Genomic DNA, 14,843 nt, shown 5'->3' on the forward strand with positions numbered 1-14,843 from the left:
ACAGCACAGAAATCTTTGACCCCCAAGTTCTCCATGATTTGCAAATAATTCAGGATCCTTATGTCACGCTAGCCACCGAATGGTGCAGTGGGGAAGCAACCTGCCTAGAGAACAGGAGGCTGTTGGTTCAAATTCTTCAGCAGTGCAAAGTTTAGGGGTTTTTTTTAGTCAGTATAGCCACCTAATGGTGTAGTGGTGAAGTAACTTGCCTAGTGAGGAAGAGGTTGCTGATTTGAATCCCCGCGGGTATGTTTCCCAGAATATGGGAAACTCCTATATTGGGCAGCAGCAATATAGGAAAGTGCTGAAAAGCATCATCTCTTACTGTGCGGGAGAAGGCAATGGTAAACCACTCCTGTATTCTACCAAGGAAGCCACATGGCTCTGTGGTCACCAGGAGTCCACACTGACTCAACGGCACAATCGTTTTTTGTTTTTTTTAATGTCATGCTAAGCTTTGAAGCTGGCAAAAGCTTCTGTTTGCTGCAAAGCTCAGTGTGACATAAAATCTTCCTTCCCATGCAGAAGACAAGTGGGAAGAGGAGCATCACATTTGAGCTTTAGAGCAGCACCAGAAAACTCTCATACTTATGTCTGCTTCAACAGCTAAGTACGAGATCTCTTGTTCCTTCCCTTCCCACAAGTCCTCTAAATACATGTAGATGCCTCATATCAGAGGTAAGAGGAAATCCCTCAGTGATAGAACACATGCTTTGTATGCAGAAAGTCCCATATTCAATCATTTGCATCTCCTAGCCAAGTAGGGCTGGAAAAGACCTGTCTGAAATCCTGGAGACCTGCTGACAGTCTGGATCGACAATACTGAGTTAGATGAACCAATGATCTCATTCAGTAAAGCAGCTTCCTATCTTCTGCTTGATTTTGGAACTGACACTTTTGTTCACTCCAAAACTCAGCACAACAGAAAGTACCATCCTCTATCCTTTGTCCGTGTGAGAAATGTCTCATGTCATCACTCAAAATGGAACGACTAACAACAGGACTTGGACACTGACAAAAGTAGTCAAGAGGGCTAGCATTTCACCTTCAGCCATTAAATGATCTTGAAGAGATCTTGAACAGCCCAGCGTAACCCCCCACTTCAAATGTCTCAAGATTAAAGAGTTAAATTGAGACAGCCTAGAATTAAGAATAAAATGTTTGCTTTCTCACCACAAACGCTAATGAACATTGTTCCTCTAATAATAAGGGTCTGGGGAGCAATAATTGACACTTTGCATCCTTTTAGATAACGAAACTTATTGTGAGTTTTAGATAGTTCAGTAAGTTAAACCATGAGCTCAACTTACAGCAGCACTCAAGGCAGTGGATCTTAGAAAGGGGTTGATTAACCACAACAACAGGGTAGCAAAGTTCCAAGGTTGACAAGTCACATACTGTATTTACTTGAATCCAAGACTAGTTTCCCCCCAAGTTATTTCATGCTAGAAATCAGGGGGTCATCTTAAATTTAGAATCTTCTTCTTTGTGTTAATACAGGCATAACCATTAAGTTTCCTTCCTCACCCAAACCTCAAACCAGATCCTTCTTCCCTTTCAGACTTGTACTCAAGGACCTCCTGTCCATGCAACCTAGAGTCTGTTTCTTATGATCTTGTTGCTGCACATAATTCATGAACTGCCCAGAAGCAATATTTAGTCCTTCTTAATCACCATTAACCACCAATCAGAAAGTCAGTGTGCTTCCATCGCTTGAATACCATGTATACTTATGGTTTCTTTACCCCCAAAGACTACAGTGAATGGAAACCATAGAGAAGGGAATGATCAGAGAGATGGAGCAATTTCCATATGGAGAAGCTTTTTTAAAAAAATTGGGTTGCACTTCTAAACTCAACCAATAGCCAAATCGCAGTATACAGGCGTAATTTCTAAGCTAACTATGTTCTTCCAAGCACAAAAGAGAAACATAAATTGCTTCTGAGTTTGCAGCACACAAGTCTTCCATGCTTCTCTTTTTGCCAAGGCAGCACCACATTTTCCAAGCAAGTCACTGGGATAACAACAATGCGTGGCCCCAAACAGTGCTATGCGAATTTGACTCATCAGCATATCACAGGTCTTTCAGTGCAAAAGCAGAATAATTCTGGGGCAGGAATCCACATATTTTGGCTTTAACTGCAAAAAGCCCCTGACTGCCACCCAACTGGCCAAAATCAATAAATGCAACAAAACCTTTTCAGCAAGCCCTCCAAAAAGAAAAATAAGTCTCAGCTTTCATTACCAGTGCTGGACTAGGACCGGGGAGACCCGAGTTCAAATCCCCATTCAGCCATGATACTAGCTGGGTGACTCTGGGCCAGTCACTTCTCTCTCAGCCTAGCCTACTTCACAGGGTTGTTGTGAAAGAGAAACTTAAGTATGTAGTACACCGCTCTGGGCTCCTTGGAGGAAGAGCGGGATATAAATATAAATATAACAACAACAACAACAACATGCCTGATATATCCTCTGGATAGGGTAGGCTAAAAACTAAAATGTAAACATACCATATTGGCCATATGCCGATGTTTCAGAGGGGGGGAAATATTGAGGGGCAATTTCCTCATACTATGACATTCGCAAAAATCTTTAAAAATCCTGGTTCTAGTTCTGAAGTCTATAGTTCCTGTAAGTGTGTTTGTCTTTGAAGAAACTAATATATTTCAGATTAAGTTTAGATGTTGCAAAATACACAGAATTCTGAGCAAACATACAAATAGACCACCACCAAAATTACAGAAACAGCAAAACATGTACACCAACGAAAAATATATTCAAGCTCATAATTCCTGAATTGTCACAAATTATGGCATTACCAGTGAGGTCTCTTTGGCATTTTGCTGCCCAGGTGCAATACCTCCAAACTGTGCAATTTTTCCACTACAGTTCAATCAAGAATTTCCTACTGTGAAATGAAAATACAGGAAAAGCAGCATAATAAGCAGTAAGACATATGCTTTCAGTTTGTGGCATATGTCTTAAGAAATATAGCAGGAATATGGTTGGTGTAGTCTAGTGTTCTTCATTGCAAGGCCTGCAAGGCCATGGTGGCTCCTATCAACCCTAAGTTTAGTTCCCTATCTAATTATTTATTAGGCCTATGCGAAGCTTTGGCCAGAACTAAATACTAGTTCCCCACACTGCATGGAAGCAATCATTCCCATTGCACAGTGCTGTGTTTTGATCCATGTAGAAAAGCTGGGAAGGACTGCACTTCCTAGTGCTTCATGCGGACCTTCTAAAATGGTACCTGGGTCCATTTTTCTTAAGCGGCCTCTCTGGCACAGGGGCAAGGGCAGCACTGTAGTAGTCAGTGCAGTGGGAAAAGGCTCTCAAACTGAAGGTTGTTTCTTTTAACCTAAGTGTGTAAAATAATGAATATCACTAGTCTAATCAATAGTAGGGAATTAAGGTTTTTAACTTCCACTCTACACAAATTCTGAAAATTGTGAATTAAGCAAGCAACCCTATCCCTAATCACAAATCAATGGTTTTGTCCCAATCTCATGACAAACCAGACCAAACCATGACAAAAAGAGAGCAAAGAAATGCCTTGCCAAAGAGGTGCCAAATTAAGATGTTGCTTAAGATGAAGTCCTATGTTCATTTACTAGGAAGATCTATTAAATTAAGGGACTTACTTCCAAGTAAAAGTATTGTGGGGTTCCATGTGTCAATTAGGCAAGCAACATCCCCTTGGTCTTAACTGGACCTATACTCTAACTGTGAACAGAGCATGCACCTAAAATATCAACAGACACAAGAGATATTCAGAGAGTCAAATTTGTGCACAATAATTCTCACACTGATATGGTTTTCTTACACAGGTGGAAAATATTTTAAGATGCCAAAACTCTACACACACTTCTTTCATAACATTTAAACAAGATAAAATGGTACACCGAAGTTAGTAATCTGGATCGGCCTAGTGTTCCAAGGATATATAAAAACACAAGACAGACCAAATTGTGATTCTTCCCTATACAGTATGTTATTATTATTATAAAACATATTTATATCCCGCCTCTGCAGTACAATAATGCTTGCGGCAGCTCACAACAGTAAAAGTAATATAAAGTTTTAAAACAAATAAAGCACAGCATAGAATAAAACCAATTACAAGTTCAAATATAAACAAAATAAAAATAAGAATTCCATCCATTCACCATTAAAAGATTTTTTAAAGCCTCTCTTCGAAATCTTTATTAAAAAACCCTAAAAGTAGGGATGTACATGCACCTCAGATGATATGTGAACCAGTTCAATGTTATGGGAATGAAAGTGAGCAAAATCTTTTAAAAAAAAAAAATAAGAGGAGAGCAGGTCCTCACCTGCTCTCTGCCGCTGCATGCAGCTTCCTGCTACAACAGCGCTGCCTGGTGATGCTGACCACACAAATGGTGCCTGCACATGCAGGGATGCCATGCGTGTGCTCACACCACACACGGGTTCTTGGGGGCTGTGCAACAAGAGGCTGCATACGGTGGCGGAGAGGAGGTAAGGACCTGCTCGCTGCTCCCCTCTGCGCCAAACCAGTGCACGGACATCCCTATGGCAAAGTACTTCTGGGAGGGCATTTCATAGCTGAGGGGCCACAAGAGAGAAAGCCCTGTCTCTTATCTTGTCCCAAACAAGAGGAACCCTAATACAGTAAACACAGTTTTCAAATATCTCTGAAAGAAAATAAAAGCTCCAAGAAATGATGCTGTTTCAATTAGTTCAAAACTATTACTGAAACACTGCTAAAATGTTGCATTCCAGAGCATCTTTCCTAGTATTAAAGAAGTATCTCCACATGGTTTAAAAAGCTTTTGTCTAATCTATTCCACAGATGACCTATTACGTTTTGGAAACAGTTCTTGAATCTGCTACATTCTTAAAGATGAAATGCATCCCCACCCCTCATGTAAAATAACAGGGCATGTTCTTGACTATACTATTGTCCAAGGCAGTCATTTATTTCTCTATTAGCAATGTTTGTAAGATTGGTCTTGTAACATTTCTAGCATTTTAGAACATAAAACATAGATAGTGATAATATCAGACCATCTTATTTCAATATATTCATATTATAGTGTCTGTTTATTTTTAAAAAACACAGGTGTCCTAAGCAGCAAAGCAGTTTATACTTTGTCTCTGACTGGTACTTTAATTTAAAACTACCCTTATGTAAGTTCAACATAATATCTTTATTAGAATGATAAATTCAGCAAACCTAACAGGCTGAATGTGATCGAAGTAGAAGGATTTTACTAGAGGAAATGATTTATATTTTCATCTTAAGAACTATTTATGGAAGACATAGAAGAAAACTGAGAAAAGTTAAAAAGATGAAGAGACACGCTACTGCAGTCTTGCAAGTATGTTTTTACAGCCTCCTAAATAAAACTTGGAAACAGCTTCCAATGATTTCATTGGGATATATGTCCAAGGAAGTATAGGTAGAGCATTTTCTTGGAAAGAAGTTAACGTTTAAAATCAACAGCCCCTGCATCTAAATAAGTATGTTCAGGGTGAGAGTTAGTAGCTTCACCTCACTAAATGAAGAAGTTATTACACATCTGTTTATCCCACATCCACATTACACTGATACCTCTGTTCAAACCAATCCATTAATCTCAAGGGTACCCCAATCCTCAGTCCCAGACATGACAGGAAAAAAATATTCTGATAACTAATTGCACCTAGTTTTCAAATGTCCCTGCCCTATAAAGAGAATGGAGATTTTACAGTGCAATATGAGAATGCACCCAACTATCTACCTTAAAAATTATTAGTCAAGCTGTCCGCATCACATCTTCAAGGGGCTCATTTATCTGTGATTTCCTTAAGCAAAGCAGACACTATTACAACCAACATTCCCAATCCAAAATTGTTGCAGACCTGGTGAATTCCAGCACTTGAGGCTCTTTCTTGCAAGCATTTTCTTCTAGCTACAGAACCTGGTATAAAACAAATACCAACAAAGCAAACAATACATTCTTGTTAATAATTTCCATTAACAACTAGCATTTGCAAGCATAAATTGCAATGCCAGTTTGTATAGTATAAGTAGTTAGACTTAACTTCCAGGGCCATGTCTGTATATTAGATGCCGGCAAATGAGCCACACCCCCACACTTCAAATCTACATCAATACAGAAAAGTCCACCCAAACAGAATTTGAACCAAGATTGTAGCTCAATGCATGCTGTACAGAATTAGGATATTGACAGTAGTTTGAACAACTTTAAATCAAGTTTAAAGGGTCTTCAAGATTCTAATCCTCACTAAATACTCTACAATTCACATAATTCATACCCCATTGAGTTGAATGAGGCTTAACTGGGATGCGCAAATGATTTAAGCCTTAAATTTATTTTCTATTTGCTGGTAGTATATCAATTTGGATTCTGAAACTAAGCCTACTCTAAAAACATCAAAGTACTATTGCAAAAACATCAAGTACTATTTCTACGGCTGCAAACCTGTTCCATTAAAACCCATGGGAGTTTTGCCAGTTTCTCTATGGATAAATTTGCACCCTAAAAGTACTTAAGTATCTCACAAAGCAACCTTGTGTTCAGGAAAACAGTAAGTAAATTATTCATTCATTCACACACCTAGTAGATGTGCTTTCCTGAGCTACAAAAAATGTTTCACACACATTAATCAGATGTTGTGCATTAGAATGTAGATTTCATATAGTAACTAGCCATCGTAGTTATAACTAAACGGTAAGGTTTCAAGCACGAAACACAACACACACGAAAACAAAATATGGTTCGGAACCTAAAGGAGTACTGAATGCTGAAAGCGTTTCCTTCAATGAGAGAGCCTTCCTGGAAATGCAGAGTGCAGCCATGACACAGCCCACCTGCACCCCATGATCATGTTTACAACGAAGACGAAAGCTCTGGGCCTGGTCGTTTTGAGGCCGGAATTGGAAAGAAAGCCTGAGCTGGGCCTTATTTCCTGCCGTAGCCCAGGCCTACACGATTCCAATCACACTCCACCTCAGAAATGGCGTTGAGTGTGAAGTGAAACGAGAATCAGAAGGAACTAAAGGCCGGAGGAAGACATGCCGGGAACCCCACCACCACCACCACCACCCACTAGCTTCTTCGCGGATTTCCCCGGCAGTTTACCAAGGATCGTGTCAGCAGCCGGCCAGATCTGCAGGTCGTGTGCCCCCCTCCCAGGGACTGCGGAGACGGGGTGTGCGCACCCCATTCTCCCGCAAGGCCCAGGACAGGCCGGGCAGAGAGAATGAAGAGTCGTCAGCCATTTTCCCCTCTCACTCCAAAACAGTGACACACGCAGAGACTGGAACAAATGCCATCAAGGCGCCAACCCCCGCCGCCAGTGCCGACCCCCCACCCCCTTCCCCACAATGTTGCTTTGCCTTCCTCACCTCCCCCCACCCGGCACAGGCTGCAAAAACCAGCCCCTTTCCCGACCGGCTCACCCCCACACAGCGTCCCCTGTTTCCGCTGCTGCTGCTGCTGCTCCTGGCGCTAGCGCCGAGGCCCTCTCCGCTCCCGGGCTCCGCCGCCGCTGCTGCTGGTGGTGGTGGTTCTGCTGGCGAAGGGAGGAGGCTGCGGCGGGTGTGGCCGGAGAGTTTCTCATCCCAGGCGGCAGGAGCCGCAACAACCAGCGGGGCTGAGCCTCATGCCGGGCAAGAGCCGAGTAGCTGGTGGTGCTGTTGCTGCTCCTCCTCGAGAAGCCGGCTTGTGCGACGGCGTTGCAAGCAGCCGCCCGCTGTGCTCCCAACCCGGTCGAGTCTCCTTTCGGGGGCGCCTGGGCGGTTTTCTTTCTTTAATTTTGCGTCACCAGCTGCTTGGTGCCGCCGCTTCCCGGCGACGGCAGCAGGGGTGGCGTCAGGGGCAAGGCCCGGGCTGGCGCTCTTTCTTGCCAGGCAGCTCTCCGAGTCGGAGGGGCTGGGGCCTGCGGCTCCGCTCCTCCCTGTCCGGGGGAATGAGATACGCTCAGCGCCTGGAGGAGGAGGAGAAGGAAGGGTGGGGGTCAGGGGCTCTCATCGGCGAGGCCGGGTGCAGGAAGGCAACCTAGGCTCTGGCAGACAAGGAAGAAACCGCGGTGCGATTAAGAGTCGAGTCGCAGCGGTGGCCCCAGCTGTAGAGACGGAGTGTCTGTCGCGGGCAATATGGCGGCTCTAGCAGGGCTCGGCCAGCAGCAGCCGTGGTAGCGGCGGCGCAGACTCCGACTCAACGCAGCGGCGCCGGCCCCGCCACCCAAACAGCATCAGCGGCGGCGAGCGTAGCCCCCTCCCTTTCCTGCGTGTCAGTCAGTCAGTCAGTCACTCCCCCAGCGCCCCTTCCGAGTCTCCAGAGCGCAGTCAGCAGTTTACGGCTCGTCGCCTCTTAGAGGCGGCGGGCCTGAGCCGGGGGGTCGCTCGTGCACTGTGGCGGGGGCGGGCGGGCGGGGGGTTGTGTTGAGTGGGGGAGGGGTTGGGGGCTGAGCGCTGACAGCGTTGGTGGGAGACGGATGAAGAGGACGACGGCGGCCGAGCGGGGCCTGGGTCAGCTGGCCCAGCCCGCGCTCACAGAGGCGGGCGTCTAGGCGGCCGTTTCATTTCGGTTGGGCTCCGTTTTGGCTCCATTGTGACCCGCGGTGCGAAGAGCGCCGCTGCAGAGAGCCCGGATAATGACGTCATCCTCCATCTTCGGGAGGGGCTGATCCACCCCTTCCTCTTCCATCCCCCTCGGTCCCAGGGGCCAGCCAAAGGCTGGCGCGTGGGTGGGGCGGGAGGTTGAGCGCCGCTGCCGCCAGGCTGCGAACGAAGGAGAAGGGGAGTGACATTTGCTCGCCGCGGTGGTGTAGAAATGGGGGAGCGTGCAGAGCCCTTGGAATTTGGGCGTTATCAGATGGAGCTTCCCTTCGCTGGGCGACTTGGGTGGACAGACGGTGCGTATCTTTGTCACCAGAAGAAATTAAGCGAGCTGCTCCCGTCTGGAAAAAACTACGTGAATTGGCATTGAAGAAAGTAGAAGTATGGCTGGGTATAAAGAGAGTAGCGATCTGTCTGTATTCTGCCGGATTGAGAAGACACAATAGAAACCCAATCCTATGCATGTTTATTCAGAAGTAAGTTCCACTGTAGTCACTTACTTCAAAGTAAGTGTGCATAGGATTGCAGCCTGCAACACAATCGATCCTATGAAGTAATAAAGCAGGTAAAGTGTGCCGTCAAGTCGATTTTGATTCCTGGTGCCCACAGAGCCCTGTGGTTTTCTTTTGCTAGAATACAGGAGGGGATTACCATTGTATCCTCCCGTATGAGATGATGCCAGTATGAGATGATGCCTTTCAGCACCTTCCTATATCGCTGCTGCCGGATATAGTACCAGCAGGAATTCGAACTAGCAACCCTCTGCTTGTTAGTCAAGCATTTCCCCGCTGGGACATTGGGTGGCTCTATGAAGTAATAGCAATGGTCAACAAAGAGGGCCATATCTTTCTCAAACCCAGCATCATTCATAGATGATTCTTAAATTGCTGGATATAGCAGCAATTTAGTAATCTTGTCGTTTATCGTTAACCTGTTCAGGTCCTACTCATTGTTTTGGAGACTTCATTCACTAGATTATCATATTAAATTTGTGTGAGTTCCTGGAAATGTTTGCATTAAAGACAATAAACTGACTGCTAGGATGGCGACTCAGCTTTTTTTTAGGCATGCACAGATTCCAGTTAGTTATTTTACCTCTAACCCATCTTCATAGCTAAACTGATCAAGAACTGTGTGAAGACCTGAAAAATAAACTCCTTTTTAAATCATAGTCAGATGTGTATCAAGAACCGCAAGCAGGAAATTCCCCTGATGTAGCTACTAGTTGGACATGGGGTTTGTATTCATCAGTAACTGCTGAAATGTGAGGACCCAATGTGTATACTTCACAGCGCTTTTTAAAATGTACAACCACACACAAAACATGCAGTTCTGACATTCGTCATGCAAAAGTTGTACAATGTTAAATAATGTAAAATCTGATAATGAGAAAAGTAAAGTGAGCACACATCTGAGGATTGTCTCCCATTCTGTGTAGGCTTCTATATGTCATAGACTCTTGGCAACTACATATGTGTGCACAGACAAGGAAAATTCACATATGTGTTAAGTGGTACATGCCATGAATGTGAATTACACTCACCATTGTGCAGTTCTGAATTTTCCTTTTTAAAAGCCCTGGTACTTTTGGTGGTTCCTTCATTGGCAAAAAATATGTTGCTTACACATGTATTTCAACTGCTTGCTTAACCTTTCTGTGCACCAGCTCCCTTATCTGAATCCTGTGGCTCTACATTTTTTTCTGGGTGAAGACATTAATTTGTGTGCAAGCTTTATATTTTTCAAAACAATTGGCTGGCTGTCCTCTTTCTAAGACACAGGGATCTTCTAGTACTTTGTTGAAGATAGAAAAAAGTGGTGTGTATGTATATGAATTGAGCGGAAACCTAGCGATGTCTGTTAGCAATCTATCTTAGAGTATAATATGATATGGCATAGATGCCACAGTGCCACAAAACCTTAGTCTAGTTACAGACTTAAAGCGCATTTATAGTTTCACAGGTGCTGAAGTTTCACTGCTATTTTTCTAAATAAACTCAGATTCACTATCTAGAGTACACTGTACAAATAAAAGCATCTACACAAATCTGCTAATTCTGTATAAAGTTTACTTAGAGCAAACTGAGCTCAGAATCTCATTTTAGTGCTTTCTTTGTTTTGTTTTGTAACTTGATATAATTTACAACCAAGGTGCACACGTTAAGACAAGAAGATCAGGGCACTGAGACTTACTTCCAATCAAACATGTTTAGGATTGGAGTATTGGTTATCGTGTATTTTTATTGGCCACAGTTCAACACAAAGTTAGGTCTACTTTAAGCCCATTGCAATCCATCATCATAAGACCACTCTGTATTGGATTCATATGCCAAAGTAGGGCAATGCTTTTTATTTATCTATTTATTTATTTATTTATTTACATTTTATATCTCACTCTTCCTCCAAGGAGCCCAGAGCGGTGTACTACATACTTAGGTTTCTACTCACAGCAACCCTGTGAAGTCGGTTAGGCTGAGAGAGAAGTGACTGCCCCAGAGTCAGCCAGCAAGAATCATGGCTGAATGGGGATTTGATCTCAGGTCTCCCTGGTCCTAGTCCAGCACTTTAACCACTACACCACGCTGGCTTTTATTAGAACCAACTAAAAAGTCACAACAAAATAATGTACAACAAGCTTTCAAGTTCTCCAGAACTCTTCATTGGGATGGATGTGTAGCAAATCGTGGGGGTGGGGGTGGGGAAAGCAGGCCTGTTAGAAAAACTTGATGGAACAGCAAAATAAGAAGTGGGGGGAGTGGGAAAAGTCCCCCGTTTATAAAGTCATAAGATAGTATGCAGAAAGTTATAAGCAGACTCAGTTAGATTTGAGCTGTGAGACACTCATTTTACACTGAGGATGCTGAGTTAAAAAAACAAATTACTATTCTCCCCCCCCCCCGCCCACACACATTTTTTTTCATATTTTGAAAAAGAAGTGGAGGAATAGTCATTTGTTTCTTTGTTCCAGCAGTCCTCAGTTCAAAATGACATAATCCCACCCTTACAAGTGGCTAATTTAATGAAATCTGTTTATAACCTCCTGCATATCATATTGTAAAATTGCAACGTGCAGACTTGGGGATTTTTCCCACTCCACCCATTCCAAGAACGGAGCTGTACATAACAGAAGAGTGCTGGATTTGCATCTAGTAGTGCACACTATTTTGTGACCTTTTACTTGATACTAATACAGTAAAGGTATTTCCTTACTTTGGTTTATGGGGTTAATTTTTTATTTTTTACAAGGTATGTTTGATTTTGGCCCATGTTTGATTGTGGCCATATTTTTGCAGCTTTCTGTGTACATTGTACAACGAACCTTATTACTGCTATTTTTTCTCTCCTTTTTACACAGTGTGAGAGACTTAAGAAATTAGATACAATCCTATTAAATACTTCAAAATGTTTGAGGGGGTGGGGTCACTTGTTTTAAAATGCCTTCACATTAAAATTTCCATGTTGCAAGATAGACACAGAAACCCGGATTGTAAGCAACTTAGCCTGAAGTGCACACAGATTTGTGTACTTAGGAGCATCACTCTCTAGAGTCACCATAAAAGTCTTTAACTTAAACTCCACGGGCAAGCAAACATTTTGTAAAGGTAATCCTGCCCATTCCAGTGATGCAACAATTAATTTGCCAGTTCTTCCTTTTGCTGAGCAGAATTATCTTTTTATGTCAGGCAGGAGTGAGTATCCAGTTCCTAAACCAATTCAATATTGGGTAGCTAGACCACTCATAGGAACATAGGAAGCTGCCATATACTGAGTCAGACCATTGGTCCATCCAGCTCACTATTGTCTACACAGACTGGCAGCAGCTTCTCCAAGGTTACAGGCAGGAGTCTGCATGCTCCTGCATAGGAATAGGGAGGGAAGACGCAACCAACAGGTTCACGTGGATGAGGCAGTAAATTTCTTCTGGAAAAGTTTGTATGGTTATGTACAAAAAGACAAGTGTATCTCTTCTAAATAGCAATGGGACAAATTATGGAAATGGATGTTGGACATAACCCCCCCCCCACCCTGATTACCTGATGTGCCTTGTAATACCCCATCCCTGAGTTACAGTACTGCCTGCATATACTTTATAACCCTGTTGGTTTCCAAATCCTTGTGTGCAAATCTTTGTAGATATATGATGTACAAACAACCACTTTGTATATAATTGTGCTTTGGTAACGTACTGTATGCTTTGGTAGTTTGTTGGTTCAATAAAAAAATCTTGTCCTATTAAAAAGAAAAATCTTGTCCTATTAAAAAAGAAAAATCTTGTCCTATCTTGGAGATGCCAGGCAGGGAACTTGGAACCTTCTGCATGCAAGCAGAACACACTTTTGCATGCAAGCAGAATAACTCATAGGTATCTTTCTAGCTCATGGCTGTTACAAAATGCATTCTATCTCATGCATTTGCCTCTTGTAACAAGCAATAGCCACTCTACTTGTTCTCTTACCTAGAGATCTGAAGTTCTATGGTGCTGTTTGTTCTGCCATATTCCCTGTTCTATTTTTATTCCCTTGTTTTTCCCAGCCCTGCTCTATATCAGACCTTTGGGTCTTCAAGTATCATCCACCAAGGTTTTATCCACCAGGTTAGTTACTGGTGAGTATGACAGTGATGCACATTCTGTCAATCTCACACTTTCGAAAATACAGAACAGAAACACCTTTCTGTTCAGGAGTGACTCCCAAAGGGGTAGCAAAGAACAGAGGCGTAACTAGGGAAAATGGCGCCCAGGGCAAGCACTGAAATGGCGCCCCCCGGGCCCCCCCCACACCACAACATACTACATTATACTTAGGTTTTTCCTCACAAGCGTCCGCCGCCAAGCCAGGCCACTGACTGGCCACCAGGTGCCAACAAAGCAATGGGGGGGGCGCTGAAGGGACCGCTCATGGGGGAGGGGGCGCCGACGCGCTCCCTTGACTGCTGCAGCGCTGCTGCATTGAGCAGGAAACATTTGTATTAACAAAAAATTTAAAAAAAATTGTCATGTTGGCGCCCCCCATGTGACCAGAAAAGATGGTGCCCGGGGCACGTGCCCCCCCTGCCCCCCTATAGTTACGCCTCTGGCAAAGAATGTTATTAGGTAGGACTGTGCACAAACCAGTCCAGAGGCCATGATAGAAGCCTCTAAACCGGTTTGAATGTGGCCCAGTCCGGCGCCGGCGGGGGGCTGGTTCTTTAAGGGTTGCACTTCTCCCTCCTGCTGCTTTCCCCCCCGGCGGCGCCCCGGTTTTTTGGAAACAATTTTGGGGCGGCAGCTTTCCTCCCTGCCCCCCCTGCCCCCAGTGTTTGCAGGAAATACTAGAAGTAATAAACACACGTGCGCTCGTCTCACACATTGCACGTTGTGTGCATGACGTGTGCACACAACGTGCAGCACGCGGGCTGCAGCAGGTGCATGCCCGCTTGTTACTTCTGGTATTTCCTGCAAACGACAGGGACCGGGGCGGCAGGGAGGAACACTGCTGCCCCAAAATGGTTTCCAAAAAATGGAGCGCCGGCGGGGGGAAAGCGACAGGAGGGGTAAATGCAACCCCTCACCCTTAAAGGGAGACCCCCGCCAGTGCCAAATTGTGCCTCCCTGGTTCCGTGCACATCCCTATTATTAGGGGAGAGAGGATTTTGCTGTACATTAAATACTTATATTGGTAAGGTAATTAATGCAAAAAATTCCCTATGCAGTTTGAATGTTGGAGTTAAATGTGCAATATTTTTCACTTAATTGTTTTAATTGCTTTTCTTTCATCCACACAGTAATTAATGAGTCTCCTACCTACCTGGCTGCACCAACATCTGCAGCTAGTTCTGGGGCAGAAGAGTGAGTGAGGCTTTTTTAAACACGAAGGCCTTTTAAAATGCTTTATTTAAGCTATAGGACTATAATATATTGTGACTGTATTCTCTGACACTTTGCTGTAAATCCCCATTCTTCTGGATGAGGAAGCAAAAGGAGGAGTGGGAAATATTTTGAGTGGAGTATTCACTACCTCTTGGAGTCATCCCTGTTTTTGTGGCATTTCAAAATAACTCACCAAGACTGCAAAATTAGATACTATTTAATTTCTACTGTATTGTTTCACTGAACTATCCCCTTTTTCCCCATTGGCTATTTTTATTTATTTATTTATTTATTTATTTATTTTTATATACCGCCTTTCATTAAAAACAATCCCAAGGCAGTTTACAAAAGTTAATAAAGTTTTTGACTGTTCCTTCCATCCTG

The 14,843-nt window shown here is 43.7% G+C and overlaps 1 protein-coding gene across 3 annotated transcripts in view; it reads right to left on the reverse strand.

Moving 5' to 3' along the window:
• Positions 1-8,601, reverse strand: part of USP9X (ubiquitin specific peptidase 9 X-linked) — a 192,346-nt gene extending 183,745 nt beyond the window's left edge. Inside the window, exon 1 of one of the 3 annotated variants that reach the window (XM_053310945.1) lies at positions 7,451-8,601. The gene's annotated coding sequence lies outside the window, so the exon portion shown is untranslated. Of the gene's footprint in view, positions 1-5,765; positions 5,785-5,886; positions 5,906-7,450 lie in introns of those variants that run through there. The other 2 variants (XM_053310946.1, XM_053310947.1) reach the window with 2 other exon arrangements.
• Positions 8,602-14,843: the final 6,242 nt, after the last annotated feature.

This window comes from Hemicordylus capensis, chromosome 3 (assembly GCF_027244095.1).
Source record: "Hemicordylus capensis ecotype Gifberg chromosome 3, rHemCap1.1.pri, whole genome shotgun sequence".
Classification (NCBI taxonomy): domain Eukaryota; kingdom Metazoa; phylum Chordata; class Lepidosauria; order Squamata; family Cordylidae; genus Hemicordylus; species Hemicordylus capensis.